Source organism: Anopheles moucheti, chromosome 3, assembly GCF_943734755.1.
Source record: "Anopheles moucheti chromosome 3, idAnoMoucSN_F20_07, whole genome shotgun sequence".
Taxonomy (NCBI): domain Eukaryota; kingdom Metazoa; phylum Arthropoda; class Insecta; order Diptera; family Culicidae; genus Anopheles; species Anopheles moucheti.
The window spans coordinates 58237544-58261961 of NC_069141.1; the positions used below are offsets into that span (position 1 = coordinate 58237544).

The following is a 24418-nucleotide window of genomic DNA, read 5'->3' on the forward strand; positions in this document are numbered from 1 at the left end:
AATTATGCAAATTGACTTTACGCATTTCACTTCTTGGTGGAAGACTCTGTTCTTGCCAGACTTTGTGCAGGGAGTGCTTTTTAGGCTTTAAAAGGCACAGAATCGCTGTTACTGATGTTTAGTACAATGCGTACAATTCAATTATTTGGGCAAGTTGGGTGAAGAAGCTGCTGAAACATCTGGAGTTGGAAGGAGCACTTGCTGGGAAGAAGGCTTTCCAAAAGTTGACGAATCAACAGTTTCTCGGAAGATGTTGTACAACAGAGATTGTTGAACTTTCGTCATAATTTTATTTCTGAATCAAGATCTAAGAAGGGAAACATTCAAGCAAATGCCGAAGGTCCTTCCAATTCTTCTATCTGGAGCCATCTGGAGTGATATAAATCCTAACCTTCAAAAACAACAGATATGTCACAGTGACTACTACTCATTCAAGACTCCGTAAGTAACAATAGTCTCCGAGTATAATACTTATTTCCCAGGAACAAGCAGCGGCCACATATAGCTACTAATTGCTCAGATTGAATACAGACACTCCAGTATCCTGACCACATGTCCCATATGACATTGAGAGCACATGTCAGAAGTTGTCGAAAACATTGCCCAATTGATTTCCAGAACACACAAAAAAGGATGTCCGAATGAATGTAGAACTGACTGTAGGCAATCATTTCCTCACCCCTCAAAAACAACTTGAACAATAATGATGAAGTTGTTTTTCCACATTAAACGTCAAACTGAGAAGGAACGCATTCTGCTCCTCTTCATCATTCGGACTGTTTTTCCATGCTCGTGCGTTAAATTCCCACTCGACCAAACTGTCACCATCAGCAATCTCTCTCTCTCACCGGATCTTTCGGATCGTTGTTTTTTCCCATCATTCATCAAACACTTGACAAATCAACAAAATAACCTGTGGACGAAACAAAACAAATATCATCTCCCTCTTCACGTCACAAGACCCAGCTCCACTTTGGGGCTCCCCATACAAACGAAACATCCCTGGGAATGTTTGGGAACGACCATGGCCACAAAGTATTACCTCGAACTTTACGGAACAAACCATGGACCGGCATTCTACCAATGCATTAAGTTCCTTCGGTGCAAGGGATTGCGCGGGGACACATCACCACCCCCATGCACCGTTCGTTTTCGTTTTCAAAGTCAATGTCGATAAGCGAGAGCGCGTGGTGCGTATCGAAAGCTTTTGTTTTTGTTTTGCCCCCCTCCCTCCCCCTTCACAACCTACGCCTCCTCCTCGACACTCCTCCCGCGTGCCACTTCTTTACTCTTTCCAACCCACCTTTTAAAAAATCCATATTACACACATCGGTCACGGTTGAGTTCGGCAATTCGTCAAGTGTAACGCTCGCTCGTGTGCATGCAGCGCGTTTTGCTGGGCCTATATACGGCGGGGCACAGGCACACTAGCGAGTGGGAAAAAGCATTCTCACCCCAAAAACTGAACCAAGGACAAAAAGGAGGGGACGGGGCGAGGGGTGGGGGCTGTACAAATGAAAAAGAAAACAAAAACATCCACTACTAACGGATAAATAGGTTCGTATTTTGTATTGGGCCGAATACGTCGGACACAAAATAAACGCTTTGAAAGGCCCTGAAATGTCTAACTTCGCAATTTCTGACAAAATAATGAACTGTTCCAAAGATTTTGATGCAAAGTTGGAGCAAACTGCAACTCGGGCTAGCGTGTGCAAAATATTCGATGCAAACAGAGAGATAGATAAGGCAAAAATTGCGAACCAAATTCACATGGGGTTTGTTAGACACAAACGGAGAAATGGAATCTCAAGCGAAATATGATGGCTCGGCTTCACTACTATTTGCCACACTTTTCCATTTTCGGATGCAACACTGGGTCAGTAGCGGAACAATGTGTGAGTGTTTGAGAGAAGATGGAAAAAATAAATAAAATTAACTGCCTTAGTTGTAGCAGCAATTACCAATCTTAGCCGAAGGTACCACCACCACTGACTAGAGCCTGATCCAAAAGATGCTCTATGCAGTCGGTGGAAAGCTCCGTAAACATTGTACCGGGGGGACTAGTGATGCTAGTTGGAGGAGCAATGATGATGAAGACGTGGAATGGTATTGGAATGTTGTTAAAGCGAGGTGGAGAGAAAATTTACGGTATGTATGTATTTATTTTCTACCCCTGTTTTCGCTGTAAGTTGCGAGGAAAAACTAAGAAAAAAGGAAATCGACACGCACACACATCATGCTTCACGTAATACACACTACACCATCATCGCACCCGCACCGGGAGGAACGCGAGACGAGACGGGAAGGAAAGAAAGTTGTAAGTGAGGGCGGCGCGGCTTATGTTTTAAATATTTCCATGCAAGCAGCAGCAACATTAACATAAAATGACCGAAAAATTCCTGCACGAAAGAAGCACAACATTCTGGCTTAACAATATTTAAATTAACTGCTTTTATTTACTTTTATGGGTTGAAAGCTTTGCGCCCACTTTCTTTAACAATTTCAGGTGTTAAATTTTCTAAATTACGTCATTTTGTCTCACTGTTTCACAATTTTTTAAATATTTTTATAAAATATTTTTTTAAATTTTTACGGAAGGCTTTTTCCTGTAATCCCTCCCTTTCTAAGGCTAAACGTTGCACGTTGTAAAACATAATCACGTAAAACCGCTATTTCATCTCTACACCACACTCCTCCGCCTTTCCGGTTTTCTCACAAAAAATGGGGAATTTTCAGCACATTACCGATGCTAAACGTGTCCCTCAATATTTTGCTTATCAAAGTTGAATTTTCTATTTTTGGAGAAAATTTCCGATCTATCGCAGCCAACAGCAGGGCGCGATAACGGAAATGGTGACGTATTTTCTTCATTCATGTTTTCCTCTTGACTGTTGTGAGGATTCAAATTGAAATTGATTGAGAACGTGATTGCTTTCCAAAGATCAAAGTTGTATGAAAAATTCATATCGTATTATTTCTACTGTATTTACTAAAATAAATGTGTTCGAGGACACATTATTTCCTCCTCCAAATAAATTATAATTCTATCAGCAAAATAAAATATCATGTTAATAACATAAACAACATAAAAACAATCACTATAACATAACATTTCATGAGAAAAGTAAAACCGCTTCATAATAATGATACTGTCAAACTCAAAACACTCAAAAAACACACACTCCGGCGGGATGAAAACACACGAGAAACACACGAAAATAAAACCGCAACAACACACACTTGAAAACGGCTCGAAACGTGATGATGATTGATACAAAATATGATCGAAATAATTAAGTCATTAATGTTGAGCTCCATTTTGGTGGTGGTGGTGGTTTTGCCTCTGTTTTTTTTTCGCTTTCGGTTCGTTGATAAACGTTGTATCCCAATTAATGGTTCCTCTCCTATCATAATGCGGTGAAAAAAAACAAAGCTAGTGTAGCGTCACGAAGCGTAATAAAAACGGGAACTCAGGCGGGATCAAAGCTGGACCAATCGATGGCAAAAATATAGATTTTCCCCCACATTTTCCCAGGCATATTATATTTAATTGCGATCGAACGTAGCGTAGTTCCTTCTTACTGTTATCTTCAAGCATAACCTCAAGCAAGCAAGATTGATTCTCATCCCCAAATTTTACGAACTTAAGAAGCATCTATCCGTAGAGAAATATGCTTTCTAATTAGATGTCATTCTTACATTTCATTTGATTTTTTTTGCTAAATTCGCACAGCCATGAACAAACAAAAAAACCGCAAATTTCATCCTGGTTTCTGGTTTGGTGGTTTTAGCCAGCCAGCCAACCAAAGATGGGAAAAGAGCAAAGAACAAATAGCAACAACCAACAAGGGAGCAACAAAAAAATACGGTTCACATCAAACATGAGGACACACACACACACTGGACACACAGCGGTTCACAAACAAGAAGGAAAACCCGGCGGTGGCCAAGAGGCGAAGAAGATAAAACCTTAACCCATTCCGCATTAACCAGTAGAAGCTCGCGTTGAGTTCATCATCATTATTATGTAGTGGAATTGAACGAAATGCGGAGAAACAACGGTCGTAACGATGTTGGGAGGTCAACGGAAAACAACAGTCCCACACGAGCAGACGAGAAAATTTAGCCACACCACACCACAGCACCATCATCACACGGGGTTTTTGGCAGACAAGCTAGCAGAAAGGTGATTAAAGGGCACAAACAACAGCAGCGGATGATGATGGGGAGATGGGAAAAATCATGAAAGCATAAAAATCAAAGCTCTTCCACCACACTCTGCCCAAAATGGAAAACACTTCGGCCACGAAAATATTCATCAACCAAACGAGACAAATTTGCACTTGCGGACATGGGAAAAGAATGAAGTTGTCCACAAAACCTCCAAGTCCCGTCCCCCGTGTGTGACAGACCACTTCTAACGGTCAAAGCCATCACCACCGGAACACCTGCCGAAAAGAGAAAAGTATTTATTTACACAAATTTTGCACACCGTCAGACAATTACGCCGGAGGAGACTGGGAAAATGATTACTCCTGGTATAGAACCGTACGGGAAACCGGTGTGTGGTGGTACACAAGGTGAATATGGACCACCGCAGCAACATAAGGGAATTTTCACCCCAAAATGACCAACAGCAGCAACATCATCGCATCAAGACAGGGTGGGAAAGCGGGCGCCGCTGATGGGCGAAGGCAATTTAAATTTTGCAAAATTACCCACATTCGGAAGCAAACGGTTTTTTGGGCTCCATATTCTGCACCCAAGCCCATTCTGTTTGCTATTTTATTGTGATACATGGCGATGCCCTAGTGGGAGAGAACATCAAGAAAGCTGCAGATGTGTGTGCTATAATAAAGGGTGGTTTGGAACGCGATCCACACCATTCAAAAACACGCATGGGCTCGCACCAACCATACACAAAACAAACCTCGAAAAGAAGAAAATAGCACCAAACATCATCTCGCTGCTGTTGGAAAGCAAGTGCGGCGAACGGATGGAAGATTGAAGAGAAGAAGGTTCGATTCGATCGATTAAGAAAATGATGCTTGTTTTGCGAAGGAATGAAAGAAAAAGCGTACTTTCTCGCGCAATAGAAAGATTGTTTGCAATTTGATGAAGTTTTACACACTGCCGGAGCGGTGTATTCCAGAGGGAGTTTGTTCCAGTCTAGATTTGCACAAATGGTTTCAGGATGGTTTTTTTCATTAATAAAAAATGCTCCATTCACAGTATTTGGGGAAACGATCTTGATTTAATAATTCTCTAAATGCAAAATTTACATAATTTATAAGAAGGACCCCCAATAAGTTAGTTAAAAAATGCATTTAAACTGCAATATCCTACACGGATGCATCAGCAAAAACAAAACTCCGTTCCAATGCAAATGCAAAGCAGGAAACCACTTCCCATCCTTAAATCATCCTAAATAAGCGATCCATTATACGCCATTAAGCGGTCAGCGAATGATTCATTAAGAACCAATTAATTTCTGCCTCTTTTACTGCACACAAACGCAACGGCAGAACGCGGAACACGTTTCGCGCCTGTGACAACAAGCGGAGCCAAATTTATTCTCCATTTTCTTTGGTGGTTTTTCGGCGCTCGATGAAGATGGCCGCTCTAGGGAGGCGCGCAGTCGACGGGGTCCAACACACTGCTCCGAAAAGACCAATAAAACATTGCACACGAAAGCGTAGCGCGCCAAAACGGATTGTGATCTTGTGGGGATGGTGTGTGGGGCATAGTGGGCCCCCGAGTGTGGGCACGGCTGTATAGTTGAGAAAGCCCGGCCGTTTTGAAAGGATTCGATAGATGGATGCCAAGCCTCCCCCCGGATATAGAGCAATTCGCAAGCGGCTTGCCACATTGAGTATGGCTTATAAAGCAATGGGATATAATTGTGACAAAATTTATCGTTGCCTGTGTTTTGGACTGTGCGAGGTGGAGTTTGAGTTTATTAACAGGGTGTTAAAACCATCACATTATTTGTAATGAGATTATATTTTATAGAGTTGGTTTGAATAATTTGTACACTGACATCCAGTAATAGGGAGTAAATTTAATATTCGATACTAATTGACTGTCCAATTCCAAGAGACACTAATTACAGGGTTAACAAAGGTAATTACATCTCATGATGGGCCACATTTTATGGCAAACCATTACTTTATAGCAAAATTATAATACACCATTTACCGATTGCTGTTGGCACATCACGCACAAAAACCCTCACAAACAAACCAAAAACAATAACAACACTTGTGCAAAAACCTTAAAATAATTAGCAATTATCAAATGTTAGTATCATATTAACTGTTGCCCATGAGACTTTAAGGTAATTTTCATAATGAATGGAATAAAGCATTTAGCACTCATTAAGGCAGCGAAAAATAAAAAATTAACGATTATAAATTAGGTTTAATTAGTCATTTTAAGTTTGATTTGAGTCATTTTAATAAACCTCTGATGAGCGGATTTTAAAACGATAAAATATAATTTATAGGACTTTTATCTCCTCAAAAAACGCATAATCCACTTTAGCTATAATAGTTAGAGTTCCAACGACTCATAATACATAACCGCTAGCTGGTCCCACCATACTAAACTATAACACTTATTCCTTGTTTTATATCATCCCCAGCGGTGTTCGCTACACACCTGGTAGTTTGTGTGGAAAATTTCCACAAAGACTGTAAATTGTAATTGGTTACAATTAAGTCTAATAAATAATCATTATCCATAGCCTATCGTTCCGTTACTTGCCTTTTATGCATTACAATTAAATGCTGCTTTTACAAAAAAAAATATTGTGCCTTTGATAAACGTCAGATTGATTATCTTGTCTGTCCACCGGTTTGCGAACCATTCCGAACATCAAACAACATTATCGGCTGCCCGATGCACTTCGAACATACCTGCAGCAGCAAGCACCGTTGTAAAGGTGCGAAATTGTACAGATCTGAAGAAATATTTAAACTTCTTCCTTTCCCGCTCGGTCCACGGTCCAATCTACATGGGTTCGGGTAATCCATGGTCACTGCGATCGTGTGCGCGATACTCGCGCGGCCGGATATGTACGCCCCGGCGTGTGGTAACGCAGACGCGCAACAACTGCAACAGAAGCGCGTACCCGACGAGAGCACCCGACAATATGCACCCGGCGGAATGTGTTTTACAGCGGGAAACGATGATAATTGCTGACTTTTATTGTAAAATTTCTTTATTACCGCTATCGGACAGCACTGTTGCACCGTTTGCGCACACGGAGGAGGCTAAACCTATCCCGCCGGGCGATGATGATGCGCGGTGGTTGCGAGCGTGCAGGAAGTTTTCCCTTTCGGACGCTTTACCAGCGATCGGGCCCCCGCAGCTTTGCGCAAAGTGGAGTTTACCCTCAATTACCTCCCACGCCGGTATCCTACCCCACACCCACCACAAAGGGGCGCGCGTGTCTGCGCATCCGCCAACATGACACGAACTGATCCTAATCTAAGAGCAATAATGTGGCGGGAGAGAAAATCGTTCGCCTATGAGATGGTGTGTTGCTGGCGATTTTCTCTAACAAATCGCCGTAATCGTTGGACAAATGTTTTGTGCATTCGTTGTCCGTTCCCTGCCCGGGCAGTGCTCTTGTGTGCTGCTGCTAGAAGCTTTCCGTTATGAAAATTGATTAATACTATTGCCCAAAGTAATGATAATGGAAATGAAGACAAATGGGAAGCGCGCGAAAGGGTGAAAAAGAAAATAAACCCAGCGTCGAAACAATAATGCAACAACCAACCCCACCATGCATCGCAAGGAAAAGGTATTGAAAACATATTTATTTTAACGATTCACACTCTTTCTTATTGTTTAAAATTATTTCAAAATTTTACTAAAACGAATATTTCGTGGTAAAATTTAGTATTTTATTGAAAACAGTCCCATTATTCTGTGGCATTGTGCAAGTTATATATTTCATCACTCACTGTCCCCATTGAAGAAACGTACTCGCAGAAAGATAAAAACGAAAGGAAACCCAGAGAATACGGCATATCGGCCAGCATCTTTTTTGCCAGCAGTTGCCAGCAGTTTCCTGCCGTTGCGACGATGAAATCTTAACTCTATTTCATTCCTTAACTCGAATTTGTGCACATGCTTCTACGTAGTGGCAGCAGCCCTAGGCTTATACACAACTTCAAGCTTCCTTCAAGAAGAAAGGCATCATAGCAAGGGCGACAGAAATTAAAGAAATAATTTATTAAACACAAGACTATATGGTAAAATGGCAACTTTTGCAAAAAATTGCGACAAAAAAAGGCTAAAGGAAACTCGTAAAGGGAAATGCATCATTTGTAGCATCATCCGTTCGCGTTATTTCCTCGGGCTGGGGGCTCGTCCTCCCTGATCTCTTCAGTGCCTTTTCCTTTTCCAGAGAAATCAGGCACATATGCATCCAGCATCCAGCTCCAGCAGCATCTTGACGCTATTTGAGAATTCATTTTGATGCCTTATTCTTTTGAATTTATCCTTCGGATTTGTAACGACATTCAACAAAATTAATGTCAACAAAATGTAAATTCTTTAGACGACTTATTAACAATTAACAATAATTTCACTTATAAATCCACAAAATCACTTTAAAAGTTGCAATTTTAAACTGAACAGTCCCCAAAAATTAAACCCACAATAAACAGTACTTAAACCGGCATTTGTTGCTCCACTTGACTGTGCGTGGTAATATGTCACCGCAGTCACGCTAGTACTTGCCAAATGCGCCCACCAAAGTGCGTCAGACGTTCTTGACAACTGGCGGGTCACTCCTCCCCGCCGTTATGCAGTGAGCGAGAGAGTGAGTGAGTAGTTGTTCCACTTACTTTCACTCGCCTTGCTTCTTGTCTACTACTACCCCAACCAACTTATGATAAAAAGCAATATAATACAATTTATTGCAGTCATTAAAGTGAGAAAAGAAAGGCAAAGAGTAACGCGTACACAATCCGCCGGGAAGCTGGATCCGCACTCCGTACGAGACACACACGGCCCCGCGCGCGGCAAGAACACTGACCGATGGGACGCAATGAACAGACTGTTGGTTTGTTTTGGGGTTGTACTTGCAAAAACTGCCACCGGGAAGGGGGGGAGGTGAACCAAAAACTCAAACCCAACCTCCAACGTTATGTGCGTCTGGACGATATATTAATTTCAATCATCCGTAACCAACTTCCAAGCTCATCCCGTCCGCCGTTTCTTCGTGTGCTGGCTGGCCGGTGCTTCTCTCATGAGAATTGATTTGCCCAAGCATCCGAGAACTAAGCGGCCGGGGAATGGTTTGGAACCGAGTTGTTTCATTTTCTCTTCCCCCCTTAATGCCTTAAATGACCCAAATATTTTGCCATTGAGACACCAGCGACACCAAAAGAAAAAAAAATACACCAATAAATCTTCGAATCGTTCCTTCTTCGTCCGGACAACGCGATGCATGCATCTTTTCACACACAATGCGGACAATTCTTACATATGACTGCATGGATACAACACGCGTTGGGCATCAATGGCAATCGATTGTGATGAAAGCTGTCATCAAAGGGACGAGAGACGTTAAGCTAATGCGGCGTTCATTATTCTGCTGGAGTGGTGTTTATACGCAAAATAATTTATCGACACATAGCATTCCAGCAACGGGTGCGATGTGATCCAACGCCAGGTTCTATTATAATGTCAAATTGCTCCTAATTCATCAGAATTTCTTGGCTAGTGAATTATCCATTCCATTCGATGATCAAGGCAAGAATATGAAAGATATTTAATTGAGCGGATTTTATGCACAAAAAAAGGTTACTATAAGAACAATCATAACTATTTTAGACCAAAAACAACATAATTATTGTATTATATTGGAACAGGCAGATGATATCACAAAAGTGGCACAATTTATTGTAAAAAAAAACCTTGCCCGAGATGATAATAAAATAATACAAATTATAATTTGTCGATATTTTGTGTAGTAACATCGGATATTACATACACAGATTTTAATATTATAACTTTATCAACACACAGTCGCTTTTCTAATATCGACACTGGAACTACATATTTTCGATTTAAAAAAAAAAGAATTACCTACATTATACCTACATGTCACAGAAACTGGTTCGTCTCAACTCACGCCCTTTAAAGCTAAAGGACCAACACACTAATGGAAACCAGATCCAGCAGAAGGTATTTGCTGCACTCAATGCTGCACCTCGCCTCCCTAATGGAAGCGCACACATTATTCCCGAAGGATGATGATTTTCAATTCCATGTTTCGTTCGCTCGCCCAATCAATCTCTCTTCTCATTCTCGGGACCACAAAAGCTCCCCTACTCCCAGCCGCTCTGGACACCTCTGCTGCGGCCGGAGTAATGGTAATCGAAGGATTTCATGCGTAGGTGGTGACCGTCGTCCCGACCGAGGAAAAGCGTAACAGCATCTTCTTCTGCGTCCCACACACACACACACACAAGGTGGTGGTGCTGCTGCTGCCCCAAACCCAACCTCTGACCGTGTGTGGGCGATCCAAAAGGGGGCCCGCTACTCTGCTGCAGACCCTGACAGCAGCGCAGACGCACAACGGAGCGCACAAGCGCTTTTGCACGGGGTTTTAGGATGCGAAAAATGGACGTCGGACGCCGGAACGATCCGCGGCGGCGGTGGCCTTATGTTGGCCTCTCTCGCTTGCCATATGGTAGGGATTTCGGTTGCTTCCTCTACAAAGTACAACAAGGGGGCAGAGGCATGGGGAGCGGGGGCTATACGCTCAACATTGGCGCCACCATCATCAGGCAGGTTCCGGGGCGGTAGTGGCTACAAAGTGAAAGGACACAGCGCCACCATTGGCGTTGGCGTAATTGATGCGAAATTGACCACGAACCAACAATTGGAGCCTGATCAAGGACATGCTTTCAGTCAGGAATTGCGTTTCATCATACGCGAGTGATTTTAATATTGTTTCATATCACGCATGATTTTTTCTCAAAATCAAAACCTCAAATCTCTTTTTTCCCCTCAATTGAAACGCGGAAAAGGGAAAAATTTAGAAATAAAATAGAGCAGACCGGGTGTATTATGAGCACACTTCACTTCGATTGTCACGACTTCCCACGTGCACAACCATTGACCATCTCTACCCCCCCACACATATTAACTTCTTTTCGCTCGCAATTTAAAAAACCCAAACCCCAACCATAATGCGTGAGGAAACACGTACGATTTCCACTTGTCGCCATAAATCTACTTCCCCGCATTTTGTAAGCAAAAAACCCATGAGTTTTCAGAGCACTCCCTCCCCCCTTTGTTCCATCAAACTCCAAGCGACTCCCTCCAAGCGTCCTGGTGTCCTGGACACACATCATTCGCACTCGCAACACAACGCAACGCAACGTCGTGTTGCAACGTACGGCGGTGGCGGGCGCACAACAAAACCAGAAAAGAATGGTGTTGTCCAGGAGAGTTTGATTTATGATGGCAAATGTGAAATGAGATGCAGCTTATGGCGCTGCTCAGGCGCAGCAACTGTTGTCGTCTGCAAGTGCAAACACACACACACAGGGACGTGCTAGGCGACGAGTGCACGGTGTAATGGTATAATGTAAATATCGCATAAATGTTTCCGTTTGTTATTGCAATTTTGGTGTTTCCGTTATGAATGTTAGTGAACAGTTCCTTTCAATAATATTCAGTGAAACTTCAGAAACATTTTCATCGCCAAATTTATTATTTCAATGACTTATATTATCGTTCAATTCATTTAAGCCATGCCCAGCTGTAGCAATCATTCACATTTCAGTACAACTCCTTCAAACTCCCTTTGTCTCTTTGCGCACCAAAAGTTAAATACAAAGTCACGCGTGTATTACAAAAACAGCACAACCGATGCAACCGAAAAACGAATTGCGGAAACCGCACGGTTTTCTCTCTTCTTCTCGTCCACGGCGACCAACAACAACAACCAACAAGTGCACCGGAAGTTACGTTTAGAAATTTGATACGTACGTCTCCACCGTTCCCAAACCAGCGACAAGAACGAATCATTAGGCAACACCAAAACCGAACACCGAACCGAGCAAAACCACTGTGAGAATAAACAGCACAATTTGTAAGTGATCGTCATGCGAAAATGCACACCAACCCAGGGGGGGCTTGGTTGGGTTTTCCATCTTCCATCGCTTCCCGAAACCCAATCTCACGAAGCTAATTAAGCCAATAGCTGCTGCTGATGAGATAAGTGGGTTCACTCTCAATAAAATTAGCTTCTGTTCCGAAATAGCAGCTTTAAACCGTTTAGATTATTACGATAGGTTCCGATTTAGTGTCCGAAGAGAGAAGAGTCATTAACATGATTTTTTAGTGAGGCGAATCATTCAAATCAGGAATCGACTCCCTATCGATTCATGAATCCTTAGAGCAGTCAAAGGATCATGCCCTTTCGGGGGTCTACTAAAGCGGAATGATAGTTGGGTCTATTTTCCAACTGATGACAGTGGAAGGAAAATGGAGAAAGGGGGAGTACATAACGGTCATAGGAGGAGGTCATAAATTTTGAATGATTCATGATTCTTTAAAACAAAGATCCAGATTCATTTTTTTTAATTCATGGACGGCCAGGCCGTATTGCTTACAACTAAGAGTAACTTAATCTATTGTACAATTCACGTTCGTTTGAAGACATTTCCTTCTCCAAACGGATTCAGATTCATTTATTCGGTTCAAAGATTCATTCATTCATGAAATCTTTTGTCTTGAATATTCTTTTCAATATTTTTACAAAAAAAAATTAAACGCATGAAAATTGCTTTCTTGTGTGTCTTCAAGATATTATTCAGTGAAGAAGACTAGAAGATTTCGAATATTCAACAATTCGTTATTATAACAAAAGACTAACAAACTTTTAACAATTATGAATAATTATGCAACACAAATCATGAATAATTAAAAATTGTTTTAATAAATAATTAATTAATTAAACTAGCTGGAAAGTATATTGCGATCAAAAGCATAGATCTTGCTTCCATAAATCTAACAAATTAAGATAGAAATTCGACTCATGATTAATTTACTCATTAAAATAATACACTTCTTGATACTCTTTCTTGATTCTCAATCCATCACATCGATTGTTCCAAACTGCCTTTATTCTTCTTCGCACCTTTTACGACATTTACGAGACCATAGTCGGCAGTAACTTCCGCGTGTAGCCACCGATTACTTAAACGGTTCGCCTCAAATGCACGCTTGCGTACACAGCACACGTGTTGTGACGCCACCTTAGCGAACATTATTGCGTGAAACGCGACATTCGCGCATCCGGAGTGAGCTGAAGCAGCAGTGGTAATAACAATAAAAAACACCCAGTTACCGGTCGCGTGATCTGATCATGTTCTGAAGGGATTCTAATGCTTCGGAAGCGAATAGCCCACTGCTGTGATGCAAAGAAGACAAAATCCGTCCATGGGTAAAGCGCTTTTCGTTGGCCGAGCGCGTGTGGCTGAGGCTCTCATCAGTTTAGTCGTGCAAAAATGAGCAAGAACCTCAAACGTTCCAAAGTTTAAATACATTGGCAAAAAAGGGTTCGTACAAATCAACCGGCAAACGAACGAAGAAATGAATGAAGCGCACAATGGAAACCACGCGAGACGCACACGGGGAATGGGGGGAATAAGACAAATGGTGAAATAAATAATAGAGAAGGAAAAAAAAAGGGAAGTACACGGCGGACCGACCGACTGGCACACACCGGCAACAGCACGCCCAGAACAACGGGCGATGGTGAAATCCGACTATGGTGCGAAAAACGAGAGGAAGTATCGGCCACAATTTTACGGGACAAAACGGTATAGACATTAAAATTAATGCCCGGAAGTTATCTGTTCTTGCGTCGATGTGCGGGATATGCCCCTGGTGGTGGTGGTGGTGTGGTGCGAAAAGGGGAAACACGAACACAAAGTTCGTGTGTTTCATGTCCGCGGAGACCTGCAGCAACAGCGGGGCCCTTTCTTAAGGCGATAGTGCACTCTAGTGGCCCGGAAAAAAAGGTAATTCGAAATAGTTTTTTCTTCACATAACTGTGAATGTATGAAAACATAAAATATTTATGTGTTATGGGACGTTTTCGATTAGAAAATTTTAATGTTTAATCATCATTGGATAACGTTTGCGATCACTTCACCAACCTCTGACGGCAACATACTGATTATCCGACAATCATTGGGTGGTATCAGTGAAATTACAACAAAACTTATATTTTTCACGCTATCTCCAATAAATTTCCTGACACGAACGTAAGTTCTTGCGTTTATGTTAAATTTTTTTATGACATTTTCGGAAACAAATATGTTTTTCCCTATATATATATAACTTACATCAGAATAAAATATTTTCAAATTAAATTATAATTTTAATTACATGACACAACAGACGATAAAGGATATTGTGTAGAATTCCAAAATTTAAAGCGAGTTATTATGGCTATTCAGTTAGTTATTATATACACCAACTGTAAATACAATGAGCTGATCGTTTTTAAAGTTTACTGTAGCTTAACTTTAGAACAGCGAGTCTCTTCAACGTTTGGTAGTGTTTAAAAAAGAAAACACTATGATTTTATTAAGCCAAGAAGGCTTTTTTTTTAATTATGGCACAGTGTCCTACCCCCTGAACTTGGGGGTTTCGACATAAAGTTCGCAACGATGATCGAACGCGAAACTACCATTCGATAGAAGGAGAAGCTGTAACGGAATAATATACGGACGAACCTCGGACCTCACGTTCAAGTGGAACCAGTAGCGAAAAGGGGATCCTTTTCAGATGATTGCGATAAAAAGTTTAGTTAATCTTAGATCATAGCTAAAGCAGAAAAACTGACAAGCATAAAGTAATGTAGCTCGCATTCGCATGTGTCAAACACGTTTGCGCGAATTCATCGTTCGATTGACGGGTTGAATGAGATGATGCGAGAGAGTTCCTTTAATCGCAAGAATAGTTGCACTTATTATCGATGTTTATTGTTATGCCTTAAAAGCAAGATGCCGACAGATATTGCTGCCTGAAACCTAAAACAGACTTCCATGGAGAAAAAACAAGAGGCATTTTAGAATTTCATATCATTAATGTTTGTTTATTTCTACACTCTAGAACAACCCATTGCAACAATGCAGCCCACCACGCCACAGCTCAGCAACAAACTCTCAAACGCATAGAGACATGATTAACTACGGCCTTATCATCCGACAGCACACAATTATCCGCAAACAGTACCGCCAAGCCAAGGGTGCAATCACCAACAAAACAAAGCTCACCGAACGTTTTCGCCCTGTTTTCGTCTGTGTGCCTGTACAAACGCATTGCTGTGGCCGGTACGTTTTAAAAAGAATGGAAAGAACAGTCGAGTACAAAAATGGCACAGTTTGCGCTCGATAAGAACGTCTTGCACAAATTATAGCACATTCCCTCCCTCCCCCCAGGCCCCGAGATAAATAATGCACCAGAAACAAACACGGCTTAAGAGAAGAGGTCATTCTAGAGGGCAATTCTGGTGAGGTGAGGTGTTTTTGGAGCTTTAAAAGTAATCGCGCGGTAAGACAGGATGCAGTATGGGTTCACAACATTTTGCGTGTATGATAAGGTGTATGAAGAAAGTAGAATGCATTTTACCGACCTACAATCCGAACGCACATACACACCTTTGGCTCATTATGCATCCCGAATCGACTGAACCCTAAGTAAGGTCTGGAGCGAAATTGATGCATTGTTTCTATTATTACTTTTTTTGTTTATTTGGTGTGTGCAGCGAATGAGTGAGCTGTTTGCGACCTCTGTGTGTGCGTGAATGTGCACACGCGCGCCATATTTCGCTTTGGTGTGTTGTGTTGTGGTGTTGTTCAGCGAATGGAACGAAATTTGCTTACAGAAAAACAAACCAAGAGCCAAGAGTGTATAAGAAATGAAAACGAAACGAGAAGCAAATCAAACAGAATTGCGAACCACCCCCCAACAGAAGAAAAAAAACAAAGAAAAAAGGTGAGCGCATACAAGTTAAAAGCTGATAGCCGAGAAAGCTCGGAAGGAACACAACAAATTTAGTCAACACCGAACGAACAACAACAAAAAAAGGGCAATATACGTGTATGTTTTTATTTTACTCTGTAAATATAGGCTTTCCTTGCCTTGTCAGTTAATGATAAGTTGAATGATAAGTCTGCAATATGACGCAAATCCTGCAGATAGCGAAGAAATGCATGTAGTAAATTAAAAGCTTATTCTTACTTTCTTACTTATTTACTTACTTACTTACTTGTTAAGCAAATAAGAATAAGCTCATTCTAAAAAACACAAAAAAAATATTTTTGCGAAATAGAAAAAAAACTACCTTTTATGTCGGATGGGATTTTTTTCTATTTGCAGATGAATGCATTAAAAAAAATTATACATCACAAAAGGACACGTTTCATTGAAGTTCATTACAAAATGAGAGACACCTTTCAAATTCAATTCCAAAAAGTAAAACAATAAAAGGTGTTTGAAAAAATATACTATTGGGTATTCTTAGTAAATTTTGAAATTTTCAATTAACGACAAAATGGTGAAATAAAAAGATGGAAAAAGTTATCTTTGGTAACGTTTGAAAATTGAACATGTACGATTTCGCTAGCAGTTGTAGGATTTACTTCTTGCACTGTTACTTCGTGTTTTAATGGAATTAATTAGACATTTTAACCAGAAACGCCTGAAACCTTGAAGAGCCACAGAAACATTTAAATAACATGTTTTCTGTTTATCTTTCCTTAATTAAATAAATGCGAGACTATTACTGTGACATTGTCAGCCAATTTCCTTACAGTGAAGCAATCGTATCTTTATATTAAGCGTAATAACTATGGTAGTAATACCGGTTTAATAGTAAAAAGGTAGTCACGCTCTGGACTCTGTACTTTTCTCTGAACTCTTTGGAAAGAGGGGCACTTTTGAGACAACAGCGTTACCCATATGCTATGTTTCACACCTAACTTTTTCACCGTAAATTTCCTCGAAAACTGTATCTATCCTACAAACTTTCCGTTCCCTTTTTTTGTAAACTAAATTTTCCTTCCACAAGAGCTCTTTCTCCTAACGAAAATGCAAATATTCGCACACACTCGTCGCTCGCCGTTGCTTTAAATTGTCTTCCTCTACAACCCTACAATATCATCAATGAAGCATATAGATGAGCAAAATGATGGTAAAGCGAGGATATGGAAGGTTGTGTGGTGGGCATGATGGTGGAGCGTTCACAGAATGAAATAATTATGACTCACTCATCGCGAACGCACAAAGCCGACGCGAAGATGTGTGCATGCGAGTAGGGCGAGATGGAAAGGGAGTATAGACAGATGGAAGGGAAATTTTCATTCCACATTTGCTTCCATTCGCTTTCTGCATGTTTCTACTTCGATCATAGGCAGCCGCGTCATTTGTTTATCCATCCTTCAGCCCCAACTGCCGCGAGATGCGTCTAAGCCAACTCGCGAACACACACACATGCCCACCCTACACATACGCCTACACATATGGAAACGGAATAGTTGGCGTATGTGCGTGTAAGCACACACACTCGCCAAAGGGTTAAAGGATAGAAGGAAACAAATGTGCACGAGTGGTCCCTTGAACGGCCGCGAAGGACAAACGCGAAACAAAGGGGTTGAAGCGTATATGGGGGAGGGGAAGCGGAAAACGGGTTTAGGTGGAAAGCACGGGGGCGACGCAAGCAGACGTTAACGATTGAAACTGTGTGTTTGAACAATTAAAAAGGCAGAACATGTAGTTTTTGCCTTTTAGTCGCTTTATTAAAAAAAGAAGCCCATCTCCCTCACTCTCTCACATTCGCTCACTCTCTCTCTCTCTCAAACGTAAATCGCGTTCGAAACGCAGCACGAGAATTTGAGGGAAAAAGCCGTTTGCGATCCCTTTTTCAAATTTCTTCTCTCTCTTTCCGCGGTTTATGTTCCGTTCGTTTCGCACGCAAGGCGAATAGAGTGAAGGAGAAACGGAGCAATTGAAAACGAACCGACCGATAAGTGAGCATGTGTGCGTGCATCGATGAAGTGTTTCTCCTCATTTTGAAGTACTGTGACACATTGCGTACGAGGAAGGGTTAAAAAGACGGGCCCGCGTTACGTTCGAAAAGCGATTTGAATCGACGCCATCGGTTTGACCACACCACGCGGCCGGCAAGTAGGGACGATTGTGGCGAATATGGCAGGAAGAAGAAACGAATTGATACACAAGGACAGCACACAACCATCGACGAAGCGGTCGCACAAGAAAGCGACAAAAGAGAAAAGAGAAGAGTGTACGCTTGAAAGGGACCGCGGACGAAGCTTCCCTTCTTTGTTCCACAACCAGTATGAGGCGCACGGTCCCCTGAGAGCATGTTGGCGGCACGTACCAGAGACTGGGAACGCTAATATCGACTCGATCACAAAAGCGCAAAAGTGAAGATAGTTTAACCATATGTGCGTAAAACGCACACAAAAAAACCAAGCGCAGTACGCAGTAAACACACACAGAACAAACGAGAGCAATCTGCCCTTCCTTTTTTTCTTCGATTATGGTCAAAAGCAAGAGTGACATTCTGGATGCAAGTGACGTGCAGTGATGCACAAGAAACACGGCATCACAATATGCGTTCGGATTTATTGCATCTCTTTTGTTTTACCAAAAGAAGGAGTGAGATTTGACTGTGAGCGATGAGAAAGCGTCCATGAGCGGCCGGTGCGTGAGTTGAAAAACACATTCCTTTTTGCTCATGCAAGCGCGAAATGGAGTTATGTGGATGTTTGGAAGTTCATCGAATGAAAGTTTAAAACAAGATGCATTACACATTTCAAATTGCTTTTCTTAACCATTCCACAGTAACCCCAACAGCAATTGTTTCCCCATACAGCTCCATTTAAGCCCGTTTGGTTCACAATGAAACTCATCTCACGCAGACCGGCTTGCTTGGACGTCTCACTTTGTGCACCAGTCACATCAGGACACATATTTTCGTTGCAATATGTTACTCCGTTATTCAACACTGCACACACCAGTTTCTTCCCAATCGAATCACAGTATGCCTTTTTGTGCCTGCATTGTCACACTTTTGTTTTGTTGCCTTTCCAATTCTTTTTGTATGGTCGTCCTTAAATTTAAAACCTACCTGTCGAGACGAGGGATTACTTTATCCTCGGGCGAAGAATAGCTTGCCTTGGTTGCAAGATGGCCAATGAAAATAAGATGGACACTTCGAACGACACGATTTGGAGGTTTTTTGTTCACACTAAACGTTTGGTGGTTCCTTTCTTTCGGGGAAACCGTACACACACTATACACAAAGGATACTTTTCTTCTTTCGTTTTTCGCAAGTGAAGCTACACTCGATCACGCACGATTTGCACTCGCATACACGGGACACGGTTGGTGGGTTGCAATTTCCTTAAAACCAGAAAGAAAGACAGAGAGAGAGAGAAAGAAAGGAAGAAAGAAATGAATTCCTGCACACAAATGAAAAACGGACAGGAATTTTCCAGCAGCACACGGCACACACGCGACGCCCTACACACTGGTGCGGATGAACAAAGAAACGATGATCTTACCGGTTGCGCTGTACGCGGGCCTAATATAGGGGGGATTTGTCGACGAAACAGAGTTGGATTTGATACACGCACGCACCAGAAAACTAGCACACACGATTGGATTAACGGTTACAAACAAGCAACTTCTATCTGCTATCTATATTCCAGGATAAACCGCTTTTACTGCTGGTCGTTGAGAAAATGGCCGGAGACGTACAACGCACAACCGCACGCTTAGGATGTCTAGTGAGAAGTGAGCGATTGCAATGAGCAGAACCACCCAAGGAGCAATTTTTACCTCGCGGCTTACTCCACAAACCGAACCGCTCTCGATAAGCTATCACTCCATCCCTGTCGCACATTGCACTGCATGTTGTGCCTTTCTGCTCTTCTGAGACTGGATGGATGTGTATGTGTGTGCGTGCATGCAGTGGAGTGTTGCAAGGATTTGCGTAGTGTTGTGCTATATCAAGAGTGCATATAGTAGGAAAGTGGTGCAAAATTTTGCTACTTTTAGGACGAAATTCTAGCCTAAGCGGCAATGAAAAGTATATGTGTATGCGATATTTATGATAAATGCGGATCTTCTGACAAATAAAATAAAAATTGCAATCGATGTACTAGAAAAAGTGCATAAAATAAAGCAAAATAAAAAGTGCGTTTCTATTCACATCCCAAAAAAGCACTGGTGGAAGCACAATCCCGTTGTGCGAGATCGCTTCCATCACCGCTGTCGCGAGAGAGAGCCGGCACCCGCACGGCCCCTTCTTGGTTTCTTTCTCCTTCCTTCCTTTCAAATTATTCCTCACTCACCACAAACCAACAGGAGAGCTACAGAGAGAGAGAGCCCCATTTCATTTCAACCGAAGTCTAATCCCACTGTGCACACTGAACCAGAAATGTAACGTATTATGGTCAAGTTAATTTTTTTCCTTAAAATTAATTATTTATTCATACAGCAGTACCATAAAATTCAACAATTAAACAAGCCAATTGTAATATTATTAAAGGTTATCAAAAATGCGTATATGGTATTTCGTAGTTAAAACAAAACAATTGCATAAAAATGTGTGGGCATGATTTAAAATTCAAAAATAGCCCACTGTGCTAAAGCCGATGCTCTCGAGAATCGTGCTTTCTCTCTCTTTCAATCCATGTTGTACCGCGTCGTACTCCCGTTTTCCCTCCCATATGCTTTTCGTTCATGCTGCATATTTCAGTTGCTGCATAAAAATACTAAAAATTATCTTCCATGCAACACAAACTGCTATTCCTATAAGCGTTCTATAAATAGATGGGGTTATTAAAGCTTTGTAAGTATTCCAAGCATGATTTATAAAACGCTTTCCATAGAGGAAAACGGTTTAAATTTCTTTGGAAACTTTAAAGCCTGAGCTACACACTTGTAACTGTGAGAGAATACCATATGTTTGCAATTTTCTACTAAAAATCAATACATTTTATGAACCAACGACCAACGTATGCATTTGAAAAGTCACTTGCAGAAGGCCGGTTATAAGTTTCTAAAGTTAACTAATGCATAGTATTGAAAGTAATTTTTGATAACAAAAATATACTCGCATTAAGCACAACATGACAAAAGTATGCACTTCCTCCACTAAGCGATGCAAAATTTTGCCAAAAAACTGTTTTATAAAAAAAAACTTTACAAAACACCGGTCACATTTCCATTCGCACTAACACAGCCGAGAACTTGCATTTCCTGGTACGCAACAACAAATAAGTATTTTTTTCTATCTATCTCTCTTTCTTTCTTTTATTTTTAAGGGGTAAGTATTTTGTTGAACTTCACACTAATTCTGGATAGAATTTTCACCAGTTCACCTCGCCATAAGCCTTGCGGGGAGCGTGGAAATGGACAGACAAGACACCGCCAACCACACTCCCACCCACCCAGACAGACAGACGTGTGGAGGGTGAGGGTGGAAGTAACCGTAGAGAGAGAGAGAGGAAACACCCACACCCCATTTGCACGACACAAATCCTACCCCTTTCGCTAGGCACCACATCCCTTTTGCCAGTCTGCCCTTAGGGGAGGATGGGAAACCCCACCCGGTGGGTCTTATCTTCGGAGTCGATCGTCCAGACACGTCACTAAAACGCATCCCGCGACATTGCCACCCCGCAACTACACCGCACCATCGTCCTTAAAAATGCCGGCCGAAAAGCCGGAAACTCGCGACGGCGAAGGAGAAGGGCGCGAGTTTGCGCAGTTCGGAACCGCGCGAAGGGGCGCCAACGGATGTACGGCACCAGACCATCGGGAATGTACACGTGGCCAATGTTACGCGTTGGTGTAGGTAAGCGGACACACAGGCTACAGTTTCGTTTTAAATTCTGAATCCGATATCCTGCTTGTGGATGGTATCCACCCAAAAAAGGGGGAGACTTCCAACGTGGTCGTTGGACAGTGTACGTGTAATTCTTCTTCAACACCACACTCAGCTTTAACTGACATTTTTGGTCACTTTTGGCAAATTGGTCTACTGCAAGGCTGAATACCTTGAACATCCTGAAAGGTACAAAAAAGAAAGACAAGCCGAAGTAGTACACCTTCGGGAATTTGGATGCTACAGCAAGAAAATGAAACATGCTTCCATCATCAGGTTGTAGGGGGTTCCTTTTTTTTTTGCTGGCCCCAAAAAATCTTAGACTTGACAAACTTCCTGTCTTCTTCGCCTGAGTAAAACGACCCCTGGTGGCCTATAATATTATCATGCGGCATGAATTATTCATCAGCCCTTGGACTGCTGGACCGGCTGTGCGGAAACCTGGAAGGAGTCACACACCACCGTGCGTTCGTATGTGTGTGCTGAATCGGAAGGATCTCAGTGTAATCAGGGAAGCGCGCCAGAGCATACCGATGTGGTGACTCCCGTTGAAGTTTCTAACCACCATATGTCCTGGGTGTGGCCGGCATTCAGTTGCATTAGTTGTCGCGCGCATCGAAAGGACACCGCACCACTACTGTGCACACGGTGGAAAACTGCAATGACACAGATGAAGAGAATAGTCGTGTGAGAGGGCACGAGACGGGAGAGAGAAGGCTAAGGGATTGAATCGGAATAAATAAAAAAAACAGGAAACAAGTAGGCGATGAAATGGAAAAACACATAAACGTCATGTTGAAGGACGCGTTTGGGGACTCCACATCGCCACCACCACCGGGGGAAAAACGGGAAAAATGTGATTGCAATTTTATGTGCGTATTTGTGCTGTGTTGCTTTTGTTTCGCCCCCATCGATCTAAATGTTGGCCCCCCACTCCATCGCACGGTGCCTTATCGCACTGCCACTGACCGCGGGGCGCGCATGGGGTGTGTTTGTGTACCCAAAAGCAACAAGCCGGCAACAATTTCCATCTCTTCTGTATCGATTTTCCGCGCAATTTCGAAGCCTTCGACGGAAGCAACATGTGCCCGCCCCCACCGGCACCGTGCCCGATTTTCCCACCCTTCGAAGGTTGTGCTTACTCCAGCATGATGTATCGGCATCATCATCATCATCATCAACCGGCATCGTGATATGGTTGGCCGTGCGGTCCACTCGGGCAAATAATCGTTTCCTTCTTTTCCACACTTCTGTACATAAAGTACGTCCACCGGTGTTGCGCTACGTCTAATTTGAGTGGTTTGAATATTTATCACACAAGTGACTTTGACTTTTTGCGCGATGTCTTAGCAAGCCATGAGGAAGTTGCCACGGGATCCGACCCGGGAGTGATCCGTTTTTTCCGCTCGTTTGTCGGAGCATGTTTTTCCAGATTGGAGCCAACCGTAACGGTGACTCACGAATTAATTTCCTCGCAAATCACATGACTCACCGAAAGTCCTAGATATGACACACACTCGTGGTGTCTGCTGGTGAAAAGTTTACAAGATCATTAAAACACAATCGTTTTTAGGCTTTCCATGGCATACTTTTCCTAGGTGATTAAGCCTCTTTAATGATTTGTTGCCACGTTTTAATAAATAATTTTTCATAACAGGACGAGGACAGCTTGCTCTGAGTCCATTGTTGCTCTGAGTCTCTTGCTTTGGTCCATTGTTTTTATTATGGACCAAGATGGTAAGTGCAATAGCGCCCTTCGCTGCTATTTCTTAGGCATCGTGACTGTTGGTGATTAACAGGCTTATCAATATCTGATATATATTATAATTTATTGGAGTATTTTGATTCGCAGGACTTAATGGCGTTCATAGTATTATGATTTCCCAACGATCTGACGAAGCGTAACGTTGACTGATGTTCTAATGCATAATCTAATATACATTACGAAGTCTTCTGGATCTCAGCAGACCGATGAGGCCCGTAGTATGCACAATTCCCCTGTTCAAAGCATCTCCGGATATCGAAGCTGATGTCGTTGTCTAAAGTAACGACTGTCCCAAGATAGCAGAGCTAATCGACCACAACAAGGCTATCGCCGTCAACTGATACGCTGTCTCACAAGTGGGCCCTATCACGGGATGAACCTCCGGCAAGCAGGTATTTCGTCGGCATCACATTGATTCTCAATCCAACTCTTCGCAATGATGTCGTCTTGCCAATGAACATTGACTTTGAATGTTGTCTAGGCCCGCGTTTCGTATGTCACTTTCTAAAGCGATATTGAAGAGCAGACAGGAGAGTCCATCGTCAGCTTGGTAGCTGCCAAAGTAATTTGTAACAAGTGGTGAAAGGATCTGGAACAGGATCTTATAGGCGGCATTGAGGACTGCGATGGCACAAAAATTCGAGAATTCTAGCCGGTCGCCCTGTTTTGTAGACTGGGTGAATTACACC

The 24418-nt window shown here is 42.2% G+C and overlaps 1 protein-coding gene across 1 annotated transcript in view; it reads right to left on the reverse strand.

The window, feature by feature from the left end:
- The window catches only part of LOC128305447 (synaptic vesicle membrane protein VAT-1 homolog-like), a 68738-nt gene extending 48902 nt beyond the window's left edge, over positions 1–19836 (reverse strand). Inside the window, exons 1-2 of the mRNA XM_053042897.1 lie at positions 19635–19836; positions 19199–19473 (exon numbers count right to left, since the gene is read on the reverse strand). The gene's annotated coding sequence lies outside the window, so the exon portion shown is untranslated. The remainder of the gene's footprint in view (positions 1–19198; positions 19474–19634) is intronic.
- Between the last annotated feature and the right edge of the window lie 4582 nt (positions 19837–24418).